Here is a 22,437-nt window from a genome sequence, read left to right on the forward strand (position 1 = left end):
GTATATTGAGATCTAACCCAGAGAAACCACCCACAGTTTATAATTAGTTTATGATTTTCATTGTTTTAGAGGGATAATTCCTACTGAATATAGTGGTATCTTCTTCCTATAAACATCTATCTGTAGGGGCACACTGGCAGAGGGGTGTGTGTGTGTGTGTCTGTGTCTGTGTCTGTAGAAACTGCATTTTCCCATCATTTCTAATACCATATCAACACTATTGATAATAACATTTAAAAATCATCTTAGAATCACATAGATGGGAAAATAAATATGAATGTTCACAGCGAAATACCATGAAAGACTGACCTTGATATTGCAACAAAATTGAGATGGATCAAACTTATACAGTTATCCAATGATATTATTACTGAAATACTCACAGGTATGCTATGATGGAAAATGTTAATACATGAATATAGTTCCTAAGGCACAATGATATTTTTGTATTTTCATTTTTTACGTTTGTGAAATTGGATTTAAGGGACAAAAATATTTCATCATTAAAGAGAAGTTTGTTCTAATTTACCATTTTGTTTTAAAAGAAAGTGTATACATTTGGGAAACTTTTGTGAAAGAAGGTCTTTACTGCATGAGTAGCTATTTTTCCTTCCAGATGGATTTTCTGTAGGTTTGACTGCAGAATAGCAGGTGTACCATTCCAAAGTGTCTTTACAAGTGGCTCAGCAGGATGTCTGCCGTACATCCACAGGAGACTGCTCATCTGTTTAATCCTGATATTTTAGTCAACCTTCCTTATTATGTGTGCAGGGCTCTGATTCTCAGCTGGATTTTGACACTCAGAATGAATTGATGGAGCTCTTTGATCTTTCCAGTATATTGCATCTGTTTCATCTTTCATCTTAATGCATTCTCTTTCCCCACTCTTTTTTTTAGCTTTATTTTTCCATAAAAATTCATCAATTTTATTTGTTCTGATTTATCTCACAACAGTAATCATTTGGTATGTATGCAGTTTAAAACTATACAAAATGGCTAAGTTTGTTCAGAGTAAATATTTTACAGGAGCTAAACATTTATACGAGAACAAGAAGCATTTCTTAAAATATGCAACAAATTGCACACATTTAATATATATCAAAATACGTATTGGTTTCATTTGTGTCTTTTTTCAATACATGAATGCACATGTAGACATACATGTTAATTTTGGGGGCATTGTTGGCGTGTTTAAACCAATTAGCCTTGTATGTAAGAAAGTTTTAAATATTTTAGGATAGTAGCCTCATAGAGTAGGGTGTATCCTGTTTATTAAAATTCTAAAGCTTATAATAAACAATGGGTTAACTGAGTATTTGTATTCACTTTATTCTTTTTCTTCTGTAATTTGAATCTAGTGCAGTTACTGATACTATTATTCCATGTAATTTCTACAGAAGTGAGATGGTCATCAGCTTCAAATAAATATGAAGATTGGCATTGGTGTACTTTATTTGCCTGAACCCAGCATTTATTTTTTTAAAAACATTGGCAGTAGTAATAGTTTTATAAACTATTAGAAAGTAGTAGTTTTATAATCTATTAGAAACAATCCAGCTTTGAAGGTTTCTTGAAGGGCTGGGGGCAAAATTTTATAGCAAATTTTCCAGATGTCTTTTTTTGCTTTTAAATAAAATATACATGTTGTTGCAGCAGAATGGTCCATGTAGTGGAATAAATTATAAAATATGATCATCAGTAGAACTTTTTTGCCTTCTTATCGCAATCTGATAAATAGGTATGTGAAAGTAAGACTTGTATGAATAAGAAGTTAGAGTTACCTTATGGCAACATTTCTGAGTATATCTAAAATCTCTCAAAACTGTGTTTGAATTTGTTTCTTAGGTTTTCATCCTGCCTTTTCTTAAGAAGTTCAAATTTCACTCTTCTAGATTTCACCATTACAATAATTCTAACTGATAATTTGATCAGAGAGACAGCTACTGGTTTAAACCAGTGACTTCCATTGCCAAGGAATGACTTCTATGCTGATATCTCCAATATCTTTACCACTGTAATACATTTCCTTTCTATACTTTCAATCCAATCAAGTATAGACTGGTAAACAAGTAGAAGTTTCTTTCCATTCATGCCAAAAGAATAGATTAAAGAATGTAGCTGATACATGCAAAGTAGCTCCATAAAAATCAAAATTATGAACAAAGCAAATGAATAGATACAAATATTTCACACGTGTTTACCGAAGCAGTTTATCAGAATGAACTGATAATTTTCTGCAGTAGAAATACGATTGAAGTTTTTTTTTGTTTTTTTTTCATTCAGTTGTGTTGAATATTGGAAACTGGGGGAAAGTTTTCTTACCAAAGTTTTGCTATTACTTTCTATATGAGATTTAAATGTCAATTATGCTGGTAAATAAAATATTTCAGATCCTAATATAGTTGTATACTATAACATACTGATTATTCAGTTTATACTGGAATTTGCCTGAGAATATTTTTAGTAATATTCATGATAGTAATTAATGATTTGACATTTATTGCTGTTGTGAGATATTTTGAAGCATCAATCGCCACATTGCAAATATAAATACATTGATTATTGGGACATTTAAAAAAATTGTATTTTCAAATTAAAAGCCTAAATTCAATATAATTAAATATATTGAAATGTATTTGAATATTTGGTAGCTCGGGTTGGTAGTTAGGCTGTTGGTTTGAGATCCAAGGTTGTCAATTTGATTGCATAAAATTAAATATTTTGTTTCAGTAACAAGAATAATGAACATGGGATAATTCTACCTGTTATGATGCATTAAACTAGTGAGCAATTTCTAACCTGGCTATAATGTTGAATAAATGTGTGATCCCATTCAAACCCACTGAATGCTCATTTTAGAAACCAGATTTCCATCAATGAATGCAACTGAGAATTCCAGACCAATGGAATCCCTCACTCAGTTCCTTTGTAACATTGTTTCTTTTCTTATAGGACTTTCTAATGGAGTTTGAGAGCTCTGCCTTCTCCTGGTAGTAAGCAATTTATGTTGTATTTAAAAATACTACAGTATTACATATAGATTAGTAGAATTATAGAATCACAGAGCAAGAATTTTTATATTACTGAATCCCATTGTCTTAGTGCTGGAGTTTAAACTAAAGCATTGCCATCAATATTATCAAGGTTTTGCTTGAATAAATCAAGTAAAGGAACCAATCACTTCTCAGAATAATTGGTTCTGTTTTTTGGCTGTTTTACTGTTTGGGAATTTTTCTAACACTGAAATAGAATTGCTTTTCTAAAACTTAAATCCATTATTGTGCCTTTTACTCTGCTACAATAGTGACTCTTCTTGAATTTCAACTGTGACATCCTTTCAGATGTTTGGAAAGTGTCATCATGATATACCTTTGCATGCTTTTCTTGTCAAAGCTAAACATTCCTAATTCTCTCTTCAGAGCATTTTGTTTCTAGTACTCATTATGCAATAATGATATTATTGGAAATAATATTTCTGTTGATGCTACCTGGTTTTTTTCAGACACATCACATATTTAACTCATTCTCTGTATGAAATGAACAGCTGTTCCAAGATCTTATTTACTAGTCTAGCATTTCCCAAGCTATATCTGTATATTTCATTTTGTTTCCTAAATGCAAAACTATGCCTTGTTTATGTCAAATGTTATTCTGTTGTTTTCAACCAATTCATCTAACTCTCCAGAATAATTTTGCAATGAAAATTGTTAAAAATGTAGAATAGTATTGGACCGGATTTTATGGTACTTGGCTCAGTATTTGACAATGATTATCATGAATGAAAGTTGAATTTTTACTTAATTATCGGGCTTTGCACCCTGCATTTAATAGAGATCAATGCATAGTTCAACTACATTATTACAGAATTGTGATATTGTGGAATTCACAGAAATCAAGCAATCAATTCATAAATTGCGCTTGCAATTTTTAGATTTCTGAAACCAAAGGATTGGATTAGGATTTACAGCAATAAGGTCAAAGGGAACCTACTAGTTCCATTCTATTAGCAGCTTGAATTCTGTAGGGATACAATTCTGTATGGATGCTATAATCCCTACAATTCTGTAGAGATTATAGAAATGTTCTCAGTGCACTACAACCTGATATTTTGACAGAGGGCTTAATTGTCTCAGGTTATCCTGATAAGAATTTTAGAAATATTTCATATTATACGACTGGAGTGGAGAAGTTGCAGTCAATATTGACAGAGCTCTAGTATATCATGGAAGAACAATTGTCTACAGCAAAGCAAAATTTAATCAAGGTGATGACATGCACATGACAAAGCGCTTGTCCTTATACACTTATGCCTGGGATATCATTTGTCCTTCCTGGGCCTTTCCTTCGATACCTGGGTATGGAGGTCTCTTTTTGTGTAAAAAAATCTCAAGAACTTTTAATGTAAAGTGTTTACTATTAATAAAATATCTGGCTGGGTATTATGGTAGCTTTATTGAAATCTTTATGAAAGGCTATACATTGGGAAAGAATGTAATATATTATTGCAGATTATTTACATTTTAGATAATAGGTAAGCCATTATTTAATTCCCTGTATACTAATTCTGAGGCACTAGCTTTTCACCTGTGGAACATAAGAGACATAACTTTGGAAATGTAATACCATCCTTTCTACTGTATGTGTAATTTTTTTTCAAGATTTCTATTATTAAAAATGTCTTTCCTTTCTTGAAGATATTATTGCTTTCCCCACACCCCATATGTATTTGATTATGTATATATTTCAGCAGTGAAAATTTTCAGTGAGTTCTTCATTCTATATAGGGTGTATGTGGCAATGATTTTTAAAATATATTCTGCTATCTTGTGGACTACAGTGATGTAAACTGAATTAAGTCAAAACATTGGGAAGAAATGATGACAAACATCAGTGAGTGAATACATTAAAAAATACTACAATAGCACAAACACGGAACATTTTCCTGAAAGCATTGTGCTGTTTTGTATAATCTTAAAAATAAAATACAGCATATTTACCAGACAGCAAACTCAGTGGGGTTTAACATGAATAAACATTGTTATTTGGCATAGTTAGGATGCAGTTTTATCCATAATGAACAGCTTAATGGGAGTTAGTCAATTCACATTAATACTGTTATTCACATGGCCTGTTATTTTTTCTGAATTTATTTAATATATTTTTAAACATTAGATAAATACTCCTGTTTAGTAATTTCACAATAGGTAATCAATTAGGAAAGAAGCAAGCTATTTTGTACTTTATGTCATCATTAGTGTACTTTATATTATAAGAACTTCCTTTAAGAATTCCTTTAACTTTCCTTTCTTCCTTTTTCTATTCATGTCCCATCTTTTAATTATTCTCAAGAACAGTATAATAAATTTAATAGTTTTATGACAATTCTAAGTAATGGGTTGCCTCATAACCCTACAATTATTTAAGAGAAAATATAATCCTGAGGAATATTTTGATTAAAAAATGTGAGTTATTGTTGCAATAATGACATGTTAAAGTGGAGCTTCACATTGCCACTTTATTAATAACACCTCTAACAACTGCTAATACTAATTAGCAAAAAGAAAAAATCGTACTATTTTTTAGAACCATCCTGCTTATGCAAGGTGTTTTGCTTTTAGTTATTATAACATAACCTAGTGTAATCTTTTTATGGTTGGTTATGAATGTATTTTTAATTTTTCTTGATAATTTTTTCTTCAAAACCTTACAATATCTATTTTAATTCCTATTTTAAGTAAGCAATATATTTTGTAATTTCAGGAGCAAAAATAAAATATTACCTAACATATCACATCAATTTAGGAATGTAACAGATAAAATTGTAGTGCCTGTTGCATTTGTAAGACTTCACAGACAATCAGTCTAGTTAAGACAGAAGGTACCTACAGAGAAGACATTAATGGAAGCCTATTGCTTTCGTGGGTCCAATTAAGACCATCTATTTGTGAAAGGCAACCTCCAGGTAGAAGTTGGAACACCTATTTTGTCCATCGGAATAGCTTGTGTCATAATTTAAAGGGGAATTGTCTAAATGTTAAAGAGGTTCTGTCTAATTTTTAATTTTTAAGTGTGTTTTATCAATAAGATTAGCCTTGAAATCCCTCAGTAGAGGTTTACATATGCATCATAGTTTGAACTTGAAGTCTATTTTTGAAATATGGATGTGCTCTTGGTCCCAAATCCATCTTGTCATTCCTTAGCAAGCAATGAAAGATAATAAGTACTATTCACCTGATTGCCTTCCTGCTCTGAGACAGCTGGTGACGCTTGTCTTCCTGATAACCAGGACTTTCAGATCTAAGGCAGGAATAAAGAAAAGCTGGAAGCTTGCTGAATCTAAATTTGACAGTCGATGGCAGTGTTCAGGGGTCAGGAGAGATAGAATCTCTGACACGTATAAGAAAGGAACAAAATTTATCTGCTCTGGTTGCAATGATTAGATGTCTCGTCTGGCTTTCTTATAGTGGATGATTGATCGTGCCCGCCAGCTGCCTAATATCATAATTAACAAAGTTGCTACGGTGTCTGAGAAGTTTAATCGAAAAAAAATTTGCCAACAGTGTGATGCTGTTGTTACCCATAAAGATCAGAAGCAGGGCAAAGTCGACTTTTGGACTAATGGAGCTGCAGAACTATGTGGGCAGAATAAGAAGTAGAGCACCTGAATGGATAATGGTATGTGCTTTGTTTCTGAACTGCATTGTCCATATAGAGACAGATTTTAGTTTTCATTTTCAAGATGTCATTTGATATAACTCCATTAGTATTTGATGCTTTCTTGATGTCTACCGTCTGCACAATTACCATTGTTAATTATGTTGTGAAATTATTTTTTAAAAACAGTTGTGAATGTGATAATTGTTGCCATGGTTATTCTATCCCCCTCCAATTACAAGCTTATTCTCTAGAGTTTCCACATTTTCTTACAATGTGTCATGCGAAAAATGTAACATAAAATAAACATGAAAATATAGTCAGTGCCTATTTGTAGTATGCTAAGGGATGTTCTCTGGTATATATATTTAGACACTTGACTGTGGTTATAGAAGTTTCTAACAATGTCTATTTACAATTGTGATTCTTAAATTCCCCAGATCATTTAGGAAATATTGAGCCATTTCATTACTTGATCTGAAATCTTTATATGTTTTACTTGTGAAAAAAATATTCCACTGTGCTCTTTCTTTGTTGCTGTGTAATGTGTCTCTCTCTGTGTGTGCTTCTTTTTTCTTTGTAAGGTTTATTTGCTCACACAGTTATCCCTGGAGTACCTGTGATATTGCCATTCCAATATATGACAGGGAATATTTACAGTGATGTGTATGTCCATGCCACATATAACAAAGAGAAAGATTAAGAATGTGGAATTGTAGAAAAAAAGACAAAGGAAACAATAGCTGGCTTATGGAACAGCACATGGAAAATACTAATTTAAAGCATTTAAAACTATACATTTCCCTGCAGCTTAGATTTAATGAAGCACATGGAAAAAGAAATCTTGATTTGTCTGGATGATAATTGTGAATTATTATTGTTAGAATTAAATTATATATTTAATGGAGTAAGGATACAGTTTAACTAAATATGTAATGAATCAGTGTGATCAAAGATAGTTATCATAACAAATATATATCTGAAAATTATTTTTTATACTTTTGTTTACTCTGTTCTCAATAAAAAATAGAAGTTGCTATGCACTATATAAATAGCCCATTCAGTATTTTAAAAACATTAATTTTTTTAAGTAAAATTCAGTTGGATAATTTTACATTGTTTGATCAAATTTATAAAGAAGATAATTAAAAGTGATGTCTAGCAGTTTTCCTTTTCTCAGCCTTTTTAAAAAAATTGCTCATCAAAAATATTATTTCATATCATCATTAGACTATAATTTTAACCTTCCTTGACATTTTTATAGTTTGGCTTTGGGTTTAAACAAATCAATACTTTGTTCTGCCTGGAACAAAGAATTGTATAAATAGAATAACGGACAACAGATTAGTGATGCAAATTTCAATTTGAAGGAAAAACATAAGTAGGTAGAATAAATATATTGTTCCTTTAATCAGCACACCCATAATATTTCATGTAATTGAAATGTAGTGTGTTGTTAAAACTCAGCTGGAAAACCAAATAATTGTATGGATTATAAAAGGAATATTAAAAGGGGAGGTGGGTGGTAGAATTTTGTGTGGGACTATATGGTGAAGTTTAGCTTTGGTGCCAATTTTTAAAACATTTATGCTTTCAATATGCTTTTGTATTATGTTGATTTATTATTGATATTGTTTTAATTGCTGATAGGGAGATGTGCAGAGTTCAATATAAGACAGGAGGCTATATAATGTTTTAAATAAATAAATAATAGTGTCACAGCAAATGTTTCTGGCTTTAAATAGGACAGTTTTGTATTGCAGTAAACTCCTTGTAATAGTTTCAAAGGAAGTAATAACTTCTAGGAATATGTTCACACAGATGTGCTAATATACAGATTAGCAATGTGCTATTCAGCATTGAAATAATAAATGTTCCCCAGGTGATACAATCTGCAATTTTTATTGGTGATTAAAGTTTGATGAACCTTTCATTAAGCTTCCAGAAATTAAAACCCAATTCTAAAGAAATGAGGTCACTATAATTTTCAAATACAAGAAACAAATGTTTATGATCAAATTTCAAAAGATATTTTAATTCTCCTTTTTTTCTTCTTTACTTCAGTAAGAAGATAATATAATACAAAGGACTATGACATAGTCTGAGCTGCATTACTTTGAACACTAAAATTACTTTTTAGAATTCAGTGAGAAAATATACCTGCAAAGGAATTTCAAAACTGTGGCCGAAATGATTAAAAAACAGGTAAGATAAAGAGTATTATTTGTCAGAATGTGTTCTTGTATTAAAGGTCACTGATAGCCTAAAAAAGAAAATACTTAATTTAGTCTGTTTTAATATCAGTCTCTGAAGCTACTACATGATAACAGAATGTAGCATAAAAAGAACCATATCCCAATTAAACTGTAGTTTTATATTTACATGAAGAAATGCTATTGAATTCAGAAGGATTTAGAAAAAGCAGATATAAGATTTCCCTGATACGCAAGTATGTACATTGATTTTTGTTATTTATATATGAAGGCTAGGAAGAGGTCCAGTAATTTTATATTAATTATATTTATACAATTCTGATTATGAGGTACAGTTTTGAGGCATTTACAATATATTTTAGTACTTTACATTTTTTAATAGGATCTTATGTGAAGGATCTTATTTGTTTTGCAGAAATATCACTATAATATTTTCATTGCATTCAATCTGCATTATATTGGAGTTGTTACCTATTTACCTATCAGATATTTAATCAAATCAGTGAAAATTATCATTATTTATTAACTTTGGAATGATTCTTAGATGGATTTTATAAGGTCTTGAAACACAAATTCATTTCCACTTTACTAATTTTCAATTTTAAGTAAAATGGATGTTAAAAATAAAAGGAGGTGATCATGTGTGTAAAATTTACTGACCAGATGTTTGCTGTACCAGCATTTTTGTATTATTATTTCATATTTTTTCTAAATGTAATGCTTTTTTCAAAATAGTAAAATGCTTGAAAATTGTTTCAAGTTCAACTAAAACAAATTTTAAAAACTTTCAGTTCTCTGTGTTTTGTACATCCATTCTTATAATCTCTAAACCTCTAATTACTACCTGTGCAACATGCTGCAGTATTACTGATGGATCACTCCTGAATTAGACAGCTTTATTCACTGTAGTTTTAAATGCTGAAGTGCTTTAATTACTTCTTTATTACTTTTTGAAAGAAAAATATGGTACACAGCTAACAAATGAGAACTTGTATTGACTAATTACCGTATGTCATTTGGAATAACCAATTCAGCATTAAGTCCACAAAGAGGAAGATTTTAAATAAAATTATACAAAAAGTTTTTTGAAATGGATCACTTCTGAACAAACCTTTTGTTGCTCACAGCATCTTTATATACAGTAGTAGAGTGAAACATTAAGTACTATAAGAAGCCACAGTTTAAGTTCTGTTTTTGGATTGATAGAAAAGCAAGTATAAGAGCACCTAGAATAGAAAACAAGAAACAAACCAGAAGAAAGCTAGATTAAACCCCTCCCACTAATTGAAACTTCATTTTTTCATGTGCAGGGATTATTAATATTTTTTAAAAAATTATTAAATTATTAAATTAATTAAATCACAATAACTTTAATGTCTATAGACTGATCCTTGTACTTTCAGCTGAAGATGCATATTCAGTTCATAAAATAAATCCTAAATATTGGAGGGAGAAATGTATAAATCCATGAAATAGGCCTGTCCACTTCAGCTAATTCTCTCATTGATGAAACAGAAAACTCTGCTCTTTATGTATATTACAAAACAAAGATCTCTATTTTAAAGGTTAAAAAGAACAGTTGTGAGCCAACTGTAATATCGATGTTAACTTCACTGAATACTTAGTTTCTATCTTTTTAAATATATGAATGCTATTAAAATGGTAATAAATATGCAGTCTTCTGCCCTTTCCAATTTATTTCTCTCTTTCATCAAAGTTGAATTCCCAACTACTGCCAAGGTAGAGAAATACTTGGTATTGTTGTGTAAATGTTAAAAACCCTGAGGTGGCAGCTATCTTATACCTAGCCCTTCCATTCACTCTTAAAATACCTTTTCAGAAGAAAAAAAAAACTTCTTACAGGATTCCATGAAATATGACAGAGGAAGGAAACTACCTCGCTATAAGAGTGGTTAAATTGCGGGGGATTTCAGGATATTGAAGTAGGAAAAATGCATACTTTTAAGTTTATATTAGGATCATATTTTAACATGAAATGAAAACTATTGCAGGGCTGAATACAATTTGTGGAAGTGCAGAAGAGCATAGGTTCTACAATTAATCCAAGTAATCAGGTTACGGATTAATTAAACTGTATTGCTTGTGCTTATTTTTTAAATTTAAATTCACTGAATTCTGCCAACTTATTTCTGAGTGAACATGAGTAAGACCATTGATATATAGATATAGATATTACCCATTACTAATTTATAACTGTCTTTCAATTTTAGCTGTTTTTCCCCAAATGTTCAGTTTTTATTTTAAAATTTTTGAGAAATTACATCTAAGTTAGAAAATTATATATTTGTTTGTGTATTTTCTCTAACAGTTGTATCCATGTATTCTACACAAAATCGTTCTTAGACTGTACTTAATTTGGTATGAAAATATCATTGTACCTTGATAATTTCCTGAATATCCTAGCATACTTATTTCTCATGCAAGTTCTAATCTAACATCAGCCATGGAAACTCACTGGGTAACTTTGAGCCAATTATTCTATTAAAGCCCAACTTGCCTTATAGTTGCTGCTATGGAGAAAATTAAGAGGACAGGGCAGTATATATACTGCCTTGACTTTCTGAAAGAAAAAAGGAATATTAAGTTAATAAGTAAATGCTAATAAGATACATAGTACAGTTGTAGAATAAGAATGTAAAAAGAGGAAAAAAATCATATGAATTGAGGGCCAATATAGTTCTATTAACTGTGGGACACATCTTTCATTTAATCAAGTCATTTAATTCAGGGGTGGGATTCTACCAGTTCAGCCCAGTTTGGGTGAACCCGTAGCTCCGGATCAGCTGTGAGTGAACCAGTTCACTCAGACAATCAGTTGCTGGGCCCATCCACTCACCCTGGCTCTAGTCTGTGCTTTATATCCTGTTTTTTCAAGCTCGCCTGATTCGCACGGCACAGCAGATTGCTGCGCGTCAGCTGTTTAGCACACAGATTGCTGAAGAAGGTCAGTAGCAAACGCTCTGCGTGCATGCAAAGTGCATGTTTGGCATGCACATGCGCAAAGTGCACGCTCATTGAACCGGTTGTTACACCAGTTGAGTCGCACCCCTGATTTAATTATGTAAATGGCATCTAACCCAAACTGAAATTGCTGGGAATCAGTATATTGTTTGTACCCAACTTTACATTTCTGCTCCTGATCACTTAGTATATCAAGTTTTAGTATATCAAGACTGGGGTAGTTTGAATAAGAAGAACGGGCTTCAACTTAGCCTGACAAAATTAAGTAGCTCTGCTTGAAGTGCATTTAGAAGCTGTGGCAGTTACAGAAAGTAGTAGGCAGTTGGTTGTATGCTCAATCAGCACATAATACACCAGTGCTTAAAAAGCTGCATTGGTTGCCAGTATACTTCTGAATTTAGTTCATCATGCTGGTAATTGTGGTAAGGAAAGGTAATTCCTAACATAGGGCCAACATGCTACAGGTTTCATCTATCAGTGTCATTTGGTAAGATCTAGGAAAAGTCTTTCTCTTAGGCCCACCTTTTGGAGCACAAATCCCCTGTAGACTACATTAGCCCCAGTTCTGCTGGCTTTCTACAAGGCTTTTAAGACAGGGCTGTGTCACCAAGCTTGGAGATCCAGATGTATGACAGAGCCGATGCAATACTTGTACTGATTTATTTGCTGGTTGTTTTGGTTTTTACCTTGTCTGTTTATTATGTATGGATTATGTAATTATGTATGCAAATTATGTGCCTTTATATGGTGCTTTTTAGCTGCTGTTAACTATTCAGAATCATGAGTTTGAGATGGACATCCATAAAAATTGAAATATAATTAAGTAAATAAATATACAGATATTGTATAAGAAAGATGACATTGCAGCAAATAAGGGCTCAAATATTCTAAACTCTGTAATTAGATGCAGCTGGAACCATTAAAAGGCTCATCTCCATATTCTATCCCTAGCAGGTAGTTCTAAGAATACCATGGTTTGATAGAATTGTATATTGCAAAGGAGTAGAGTAATACAGAGAAAAACTTGAAGGTATGCAAAAACATTATGTAAATATCACCCTAGCTCTGAAAGAGAAGAAACGTTTAGAAAGAAACTCAAGATTTTCCTGCTTTATTTTTTTTCATATAAGAGATGGGAAAGAACTGTCAGGCTTTCAAAAGTCTATTATTGTACTCTACAGTAATAAAACCAAATTCCAATAATCTTTGTGGAATCTGTTTCCTGACCTGGCCAATTTCAAAGGGGTGACAGAAGAGATCCAAAATGAACATATATTTGTTATTTCCTGAAAAAGATAATTTCCTAGTAAAGTAAAGGTTTAGTAAAGGTTTAGCGGCTGTTTTATGTATTCTATAATGTGGTATGATATCTTAGAACAATATTTATATGTAATCCCATATTTGAATTATCCTTTAGCCTGCAATTCAAATCTTATCCAAAAAGTGCTTAAAAACATGTTGGCTTTTTAAATGTCTAAATTTGGATAGAAGTAGGCTTTCCAAATATTTTTTTTTAAAAGAAAAGGATACCGTCTGGCATGCTTGACAAGCTCTATAAACAAACAAATAAATTACTATTTTAGATGAAGTCTAAATAATGCTTTTATTTTGTTTTCACGACTCAGTTCTACCATCATACATCAGGGTCATCTGAAGTAGGAGGGTTCACTCTACTGCTTTACAGAAGCTACCCTGCATTTTGAAGGAACTATACATTTTGTGCAATTCCATGCAGCTCTGGGATATTCATGGTTGTTTGACAAAAGTTCATTTATTTAAATAAACATATAAATTATTTATTTAAATATTTGCTATTCTTGAAAAGCTATAATTCCATTATTGCCGAAAGCCAAATTTTATACTTATAAAAAGAGAATGAAAAAGGAGAATTCTAGATCTAAGGGGTGGATGAAACATCTAAGATTTTTCTAGTGTGTAAATCATGGTTGTTTATTCAGAAAAGAAAACAACCCATTCAGTTTGTAAAGGAATGCATATATACCATTACTAAGTGCACAAATGATAATGTCCTAAAAATATTTCCTTGACAGTAGTTAGAGGTACAATTTAAGAAAATAAATAAGAATTTATTTATAAGGAGAATAATAAATACAGATTATGTTCAGCTAATGAAAAAAATGACATGCTGTTTTACAAAGAAATCAATTCAAGCTTATATTGATTTATTATAAGAACAGGAATTTTCCAGGGATAGTTACACTACTGCAGTCATTTTAAACATTTGTTCTTTAAAAAATCAATAATACTTTTCATGAATTTTCCCTGTGGAATTCTGGCTGTACACTCTGACAAAGGCATTTGCCACTGACAGATTCCTAATCATGTTTTTTCCTAATTTTATACATGGACATAGCTCGGTGTGCTAAAGCTTCCATTTATTGCCATCAATTCCATAATATAAAAGTTATTGTAATGAATAAAAATAGTTGAAATTAGAGGTTACTTGAATAGTGGGTTTATTTCTAAATATATTAGCCAGAAGTTTGAGTAGATATTCCTTCTTTGCTAAACTTATTTTCTATCTTTCCAAAGGTATGGGAATATACATGTATAAAAAGTCAAAATGACCACTACATTACTATATTCATGCAATTGAAGCTCTCCCACTTTCTGGTAACACAAAAAACATTATGGGACTATGATTGTAAATTGTGGTGCCATCTTGGAATTTTTTTTTTCCCTTGATGACACTCCTACACTCTACTTTTGCCTGCTGATCATTTTAAGTCAATAAGCTGCACTTGAGTAGAGCTGTTCTTACTATAATATAATTTAACATAAATACTTATATTTTTGTACTATTCTGTTGCCTTTTCATTTTGATAGTAAGTAGATGACTTTGGTGAGCTGCATTGACATTAGAATCACTCTACTTAAGTTTAGGTATCCTCCGAAAAAAATTCACTGCTATTATTATACAAACATACCACGTGGAAACAGTGTGAAATCTTGTACACAAAGGATAATTTTGTCCTTATATTTATTTTCATCTGTAGTCACCCACTATTGTGATGGAGTAAGAAATTGAAAATTTTAATAGCATTTCATGCCTGAATTATAATTTTGATTAAATAGAGTTAATACTACATTATGAGATATTAATACTAAGCAGTCAAGCTATTGTATGTCTATAGCAGATGAAAGTACTTTTTTTCCCAGCAACATACTGTATAAAATGTTCCTAAATGGAAATCCTAAGGATTTTTCATCATTGCAAACATTGCCTTTCTGTGAGATGAAAAGATAAGTGAATTACTAACAATCTTGCCACAAAGTTGTAGCAGGACTAGAAAGTCCAGGGATGTCAAACTTGCACTGGCACAGTGGTGTCATGTGATGTATCAGGACTTTTTTTCCCATTCGCTAAACTGGGCGGGGGTGGGGACAGCATGTGACACATCCGGTCCGCAGGCTGTGAGTTTGACACCCATGGTCTATTAGGCTAGTTCATACTTATACCAATATAATTAAAGATGCGTATCAGGCTATGCTTTCAAACCATGCCTTCTCCATGGCTGCACCCAACCTGTGGACAGTATCCTTCCCAGACATGTGGATGGCCCCAATCCTGTTAGCATTTCTCCCTGTTCCCCTGGGCATTTGGGCTGGCACGTTAGGTGAATGCTGCTGCCGATCTGGCTTTTTGTTTTGAGAATTGTTTTGATCATGGCAGTATGAGTTACATACTGTTGCTGTGATGTTAACTTATGTACGCTGATCAAAATCACTGCCATGAGATAATCTTCTCTATAAAGCATTGGAATAAATAAACATGTGTACTTACTTTATTCTGTAGCCTCATTAGTTTAAATATAATAATGCAGATCATGACAATAACAAAACGAAGTAACAGTCATAACTGCCATCTCTTAACTTGTAGAAAATGTGACAAGAATGAAGAAAAACCACAGAGGTAAAGCTCAAATACTCATTCTAGTCTCAGCCAAACTCTTTATCCTGGTTTGGGGTGAGAAAATCTATTTTGTTTTTTGTAGCAAAGTAGAAACAAATGCATCTTGACCTGAGCTGCTTAGAGGAAGGTGGGATAATCAAGGAATAAATAAAATAGATCTTGTCAGCAGGAATTATTAACTACTTAGCATTGGTAAATAAAGACGCAGCGTAAGGCCATTATCTATCCCTTATAGTGTTGTTGAGTACATTTAAAGAAGGCCAGGTGACAAACTGGCAAGTTGAAAATGATTGCTGAAATCACTGTCAGAAAGATTAGGTTAGTATTGCACTATAAATGTGTGTTTTGTAATAAGAGACTGAGGTAAAAGGTTCAAAAGCTTCCAATCCATGGATTCAAGGGCAACAGTTAATCAGGCTTTCCTTTGAATGTTTATAAATCTATGCTGATAATTTCAATCATCATATTTAGTTAGATATCTAACCATCTATGCCTTTGACTGGTTTTCTTTTTTCTTGTCTTCAATTTTTACAATTGTCCAAACTTCTGTTTCTGAAGTGACTTTATCTGAGGTATCATGACTAAAATGCTATTTAGGCTCAGTAACATTTGGAGTGTATACCCATACACACAGTACAAGTGTAGAGCATAAGGAAGGTGGATTTGTTGGAAGAAGCAAAAACTGTTGCTTAGATAAAGATGCTAAAACATTTTTTAAATCATGAGCAACAATATTTGGAAGCAGCTCAGGTAAATAAAAACCCTTTTGATTCACTGGAGTATAAGAAAGGAGTGGAAGTAAATCACAATGAAATTTAGTTACTATTGCCAAAAAGTAGATAATGAAATAGATAAAGTAGTTTTAACCCTTCTGGGGAGTTGATTTCTTGATCTGGTTTGCCTAAAAGGGCTTATAATAAGCTTCCATGCAGTTGAGCTAAGAGGAAATCCATCACTATACTTCTACAGTACTTTTCTTTTTATTGCAGGTAGACCTTATTTAGAGATTGCCTCATTTATCATTTGCAATTATGACAGTGATGAAAAAGTAACCATCCTTGCATTTGCAACCTTTGCAAGTCTATAAAGCAAAGGAAAACAAAGTAAGATCATAAGCAAAGCCATGATTTTATTTCACAATGGCTTCACTTCACTGAGTTCCTGGTCTAACTGTATAGTTAAAAGTATAATTGCAATTTTGTAATACTTCTTAGTTTATTTAGGGAGATAAAATATAATGAAAAGGACAGATTGTCTCTCTTTGTGTATTTTCTTCTGAGAGTCCTCCAAAACTGGTTGGTTTTTATTTCTTTCCAGATCTTGAATCATTGCTCTCTTTTTTAATGCATGGGAATATATAAAATTTGATTAAGGGAAAAATCATCTAAATAATGAATACACAGTGGTTTATTAAGGTATTGTGGGAGAAACAGTTTTGGTATATTTTAAGCCCTGATTCACTATTAATCTAACCCACCCATCAGGGTTGTTGTTGTGGCAAGAAATGGAGAAAAGAGCATCAGGTTTACCACCTTGAACTTCTAAATTAGGATATAAACTTAATAAATACATGAATATTAAATGTTCTTCTGCAGTGTGTTCAGAACAATTGGAGTGGACCAAATTATATCAACAAGTACAGATCAATATTTATTTATTTATTTATTTTAGTTACATTAATCTTGAATGTTTTTCTTGGCAATAAAAAATCTTGCCACTATATATCTTTCCACTCTGAGACCCCTCTGCCAGTTAGTAAAGCCACATCTTAACACTCTTTCAGAAAGCCAGAAGAGTGGAGGGGCCTGCCTTGCCTCTGGGGCAAAATGTTCCATAGAGTCGGGACAGTGACAGAGAAGTCTCTCTCCCTAGGCCATGCCAGTCGAAATTCACAAACATACCCTTCCTGCTTGACTGGATGGGTTGAATCAATAAAATAGGTATATTTCATTTAATAAAAGCACATGAACCTTGAATATTCTTCTTGCTAATAACAACTTTGTACTTATGTGAATCTCATAATACTTCAAATAATTATATTAAAATTCATAAAGTTTCTGAGAATACAGATAATTGTTAATATATAATTTATATACTTTTTCTGAATCTGCAGTTCCTTTACATTTTGGCTAAATTACCTTTGTTTTACATCTTATTTGAAAAAATAGAGATTCCTGCTTAGCGAACTATTACTATAGAATCTAGCTTTTCTCCCCAAATTGCAGACTTTTTGCATAAATGTGCCTAATTACCTGAATTCAGTTTTGATTAGCAGTGTTAATTGATGCAGCTGTGGAAGGGATCTGTTTACCTAAATTACTATGTGCAAACAGCAATAAGTCTAAAAGTGAATATGGTGAACTGAAAATACTAATTAGTTGAGACACATTGTTATTCAAGTCACATCCCACAGCCTTTTTTGTGAAAGCTTGGATATGTCAGGGCTTTATGATATGCAGACAAAAATGTCTATATTACATATGATTTCTTAAACATAATTCATGAGAGCAGATGGGTTGTTGGCTGGGCTTATTTTTAGTATTAATGTGACTACTCTTACATTGATAATGTAGATGCTGTGTATGTTTGCCGCAAAGCATGTTCATGCATAAAATAGAAAACAGCCCATTGTATGTTTGATACTCTGCCAAATTAAACAAATTGTTTTTCTACATTTGCAAATCTTGTATCCTTATCACTTGTAGTAATTCTGAAAGTATCTTTTTTTGTTTCTTTGTTTTGTGCCTTTGAGTCAGTGTTGACTCCTAATGACTGCCTGGACAAGTCCATCCAGGTTTTTTTCCCCAAGATTTTAGAAGTGCTTTCCCATTGCCTCCTTCCTAGGGCTGAGAAAGAGAGACTGGCCCAAGGTGATCCAACCAGTTTCTGGTTTCTAGATTGGGGCCTTAACCACTACAATATACTGATTCTCTATCTGAAAAATATATTTCCTGTTTATTACATATTGAAGGGAACTCATTGAAGTCATGCAAAAAAAGTTACTGAAATGAGGGATAGTCATTTTTAAAGAAATTGTTTTGATGAAAAATATTTAAATTAGATTAAATCAAGTATCTTAATTATGTCATGTTGATATCATACTATGAGAATACTACTTTATAAAGTCCAGATATTTTATCCTGAACACCTAATTATATTTGGTTATACTTCATAAAGCATTGCTCAGAGCTGCAGTATTTATAAGTATTTTGTGTTATATAGTGCTGATATTGTAAAGATATTTGTGGCATTTTGAAAATTATTTCTAGATCTTTCAATAGTTTGAAGAATTCAGGGTTGTCTATGAGTAACTCCAGATTACAATAAAAGAGACTGATGAACTTATGAACCCACAAAAGAAATGTATTTATGAATTCATTTAATTTAGTTTCCTGAATATATTCAGATATTAATATCTGTCATGCTCCTGTCATGCTCCAGACTCCGAGGGAGAGGAGGAACAGCGGACAGGGAGTGGGAGTGAGGTTGTGGAGGAAGCTGGAGAAGGGCACAGGCCAGCTGGGCATTCAGAAGAAGACCCAGGCCCATCCCTTCTTCATTCTAGGGCACGCAGAGAGAAGTGGATAAGGGAGAAACGTGAATGGAGTGGTCTACGGGGGAGGAAAGGCCTTGATCCCCTTAATAGGCTGCCACTGTGAGGACTGTTTAAAAGGACAAACTGCGCGTGGGCCAGTGCTGGAGGCAAAGCATGAAAATATTTCTAGTCTTTCAATTCTTATATGAGTTCTGGCATCCTTGCCAGTCTGTGTATTTCGATATCTGTGGACATCTTCAAGCCCTTATCCTGCCTTGTCTTGTGAATTCTTCAGTGTGGTTTGTGTTGTTTTTTTCTGTTTATAATTTTATATGTATTTTGAGTTTGAATGGTTCTTCCTTTTCTCAACTGTTTGTGAGGGAGTTTTTTCTCTAGTCAATGCTAATTGGACCTTGAAAGCCAAGTAGAAAGAATTAAAGAGACTTCACTGTTTTTGTGACTTTGTTGCTTTTGTATCCCACCATGGGTCATCACAGTATCATTCATGTGGACCAGAGCCTTGATGAGTATTATAAGAGTGTCTAGATCCAATTATTGGTAGCAGTTGGAATACTAAATAGGGAAAGAAGAACTATGCACATTACAATGAGGACATCAGCAGTGGTCCTGGCTACATTCCAAGGATACCATTGAGTACTGACTAGGTTTAGTTGAACATGACAAGTCATAGTTTTGCATTATGCTATCCACATCCCTTTTCTCTGCAATACTGCAATAATACAGAGATAGAAAATATGGTAAGAGTAATTTATTATTATACCATTAGTTTTAATTATGGTTGTCCAAATTAAATAGGATTTGTTGAAGTTTCTTTGGACAAACCAAATTGGGCATATGTAGAAAGAAGTTCTTCTTTCACAAATTTCACTTATGACTCCTGAATTGAATCCCATTTTCAAAATTTTCTATTTGAAAAGTAATTCCTGTCTAGAACTTGAATACTGTGAAAAAATGCAAACTATATATAATCCAACAAATATAGTCCTAGGAGAATAAAAATTCATAGCCATTGTGTTAGATTTTCCTAACAGAAATGAGTACATTCTTACTGAGTATTCTTACAATTACCAGTCAAATCATGATTACTTGCAAATAGAAAATGAAATATCTTACAATAGAATAAAAACAGAATTAATGCAAATAATACCAAGAAATATCAAGGCAGCAAAATCATGCAATTATTTCATTACCAGATTAATAACACAGTGCTGTCCATCAGCATAATCAATAGAACACTGAGATTGACCTTTGTCAAGTCCTATTTTATTTCCCATATTATTTTATATCTATATAGGACAATTGAAATTAGTTGTCCAGACATATAGCATTTATTTTTATAATTTTATTTAGATGGTTTATGTTACTTTCTGAAATTTCTAAATTAAAATTAAGACATACTTTCTTAAATATTTCAATTATATCTAATTGAATGTTGGACATTTTCAGAGAAGAAATAAATCAAACTATAATAAATTATAAATTATGAAAAGTTAAAACATAAAGCTAGAAATAATGTTCTATGAATGGTATTCAGTTCTATATCTTTATTATCGGTTTTCTATCAGGACTGGATGAAGAAAGTAAGCTTTTATCCAAGACACCTAGGTAGCTGGTTTAAAATTTGATTTTTGGTCTGATTTGTGTGTGCCCAAAAAATGAGGTTTTCCATTGGCAAATGCTTCTGGAGTCAATTTTCTCATAAAGTACTTAGATGTCATTAGCAAGTGGAGTGGCACTGCTGAGTCAATAATTTTCACACATTTTTGTTAAATCCAATATGGATTACTGTCATGTGTTTAAATTTTGAAAAGTGTTTAATAGCTTATTTTTTTTTCAAAGCCAAGGTATAGTAGCAGTGGATGAATTCTTTCTTTTAGTATTGAAAATCAACAAAGAACCAGCAGTTAAGAAATATGCTGTACACTATAGATAGTCCTCAAGGTACACACAAATGGAACTTGTCCAGTAGAGTCATAAGTCAAAACTGTCATTAAACGAATCGGACTCATCTTTATAGTACTTTTTAGCATGCTTATTAAGTGAGTCAACTAGTTGTTTAAGTGAACAAAGGTTAGGCTGACTATTTGCTTTGGTTCATTAAATGACCTCCATGATTGTTAAGTGTACTGAAAGGCTCTCGTGAATTTGCAGAGTTCTCTGTTGAGCCTCTGAATGGAACTGCTGTCAACTAGCCATCAGCTGTTCTGGTAAGGCGAGGCAGCCCTCTGCCTCTGAACCACAGTGCCTCCAAGCAAGTGTCCCTTTAAATTGGGTTGTGCAGGTGTGTGAATTTTCTGGTAGTTCCACTGTGGAGCCTCCAAAGGAACCACTCTGCCCACCAATCAGCTGTTCTACAAGCAATTTACAATAGCTCACACTAATCTTAAAAGCAAAAGCAACAAACACAGTACATTAGAATGCAAAGGAACTTTACAGTACGGAATCTGATTTCTATAGATGCTAGCTAATATTTCTGCAAGCAATTGTAATGAAAAGAAAAACCCTTTACACACAAAGTACAGTAATTTGTAAAGTATTTACAAACAAATGCAGTTTGTAAAATACCTAAGGCGACTACAAAGGCAACTACAATACTCCAGTTCTCAAGGCAACAGCAACAGCAATAAAAGAAGCAACAAGGATAGCAATGAGTTTCATTCGTCTAGTTCTCCACATGGTAGCAATGAGAAGAAAATGCCTCAAAGTCCTGATCCCTGGGGGGGGGGGGGGGAATGGATCTCGGAAATTGCCCGTCATAACTACGGGTAACTTCCAGGTCCCAAAGGGAGGTCAAAGGATTAAAAATGACTGCCACTTCTGGAGTTACTGAATCCAGGACCCTTGAATGCAAAAGTTTTTGATTGGTTCCATTTTGAACCCCTGTCATAAGTACACTTTTGGAGAGCGTTTGTAACTTCAAACAGTTATTAAACAGCTTGTTGTTCCTCAAGGACTACCTGTAATACTTAGTAGAATAGCAGTGAATGCAGTGGAAGAGATACCCAGCCAGGATGTGTCTATACCTATACAGATCAGAATTACGTAATATTTCTTATGATACTCTAAGGAAGCAAAACTTGTAGAAGCTGGTTAGAAAG

The 22,437-nt window shown here is 32.7% G+C and overlaps 1 long non-coding RNA gene across 9 annotated transcripts in view; it reads left to right on the forward strand.

Moving 5' to 3' along the window:
- LOC113434829 (uncharacterized) overlaps positions 1 to 22,437 on the forward strand; it is a 102,145-nt gene that overhangs the window by 56,503 nt on the left and 23,205 nt on the right. For 8 of the 9 annotated variants that reach the window (XR_015743848.1, XR_015743851.1, XR_015743849.1 and 5 more), the window contains exons 5-6: positions 6,465 to 6,675; positions 8,719 to 8,859. This is a non-coding gene — a long non-coding RNA (uncharacterized LOC113434829). Of the gene's footprint in view, positions 1 to 6,464; positions 6,676 to 8,556; positions 8,629 to 8,718; positions 8,860 to 22,437 lie in introns of those variants that run through there. The other variant, XR_015743856.1, reaches the window with a different exon arrangement.

Source organism: Pseudonaja textilis, chromosome 5, assembly GCF_049901715.1.
Source record: "Pseudonaja textilis isolate UNSWEBS1 chromosome 5, rPseTex1.2, whole genome shotgun sequence".
NCBI classification, from domain to species: Eukaryota; Metazoa; Chordata; class Lepidosauria; order Squamata; family Elapidae; genus Pseudonaja; species Pseudonaja textilis.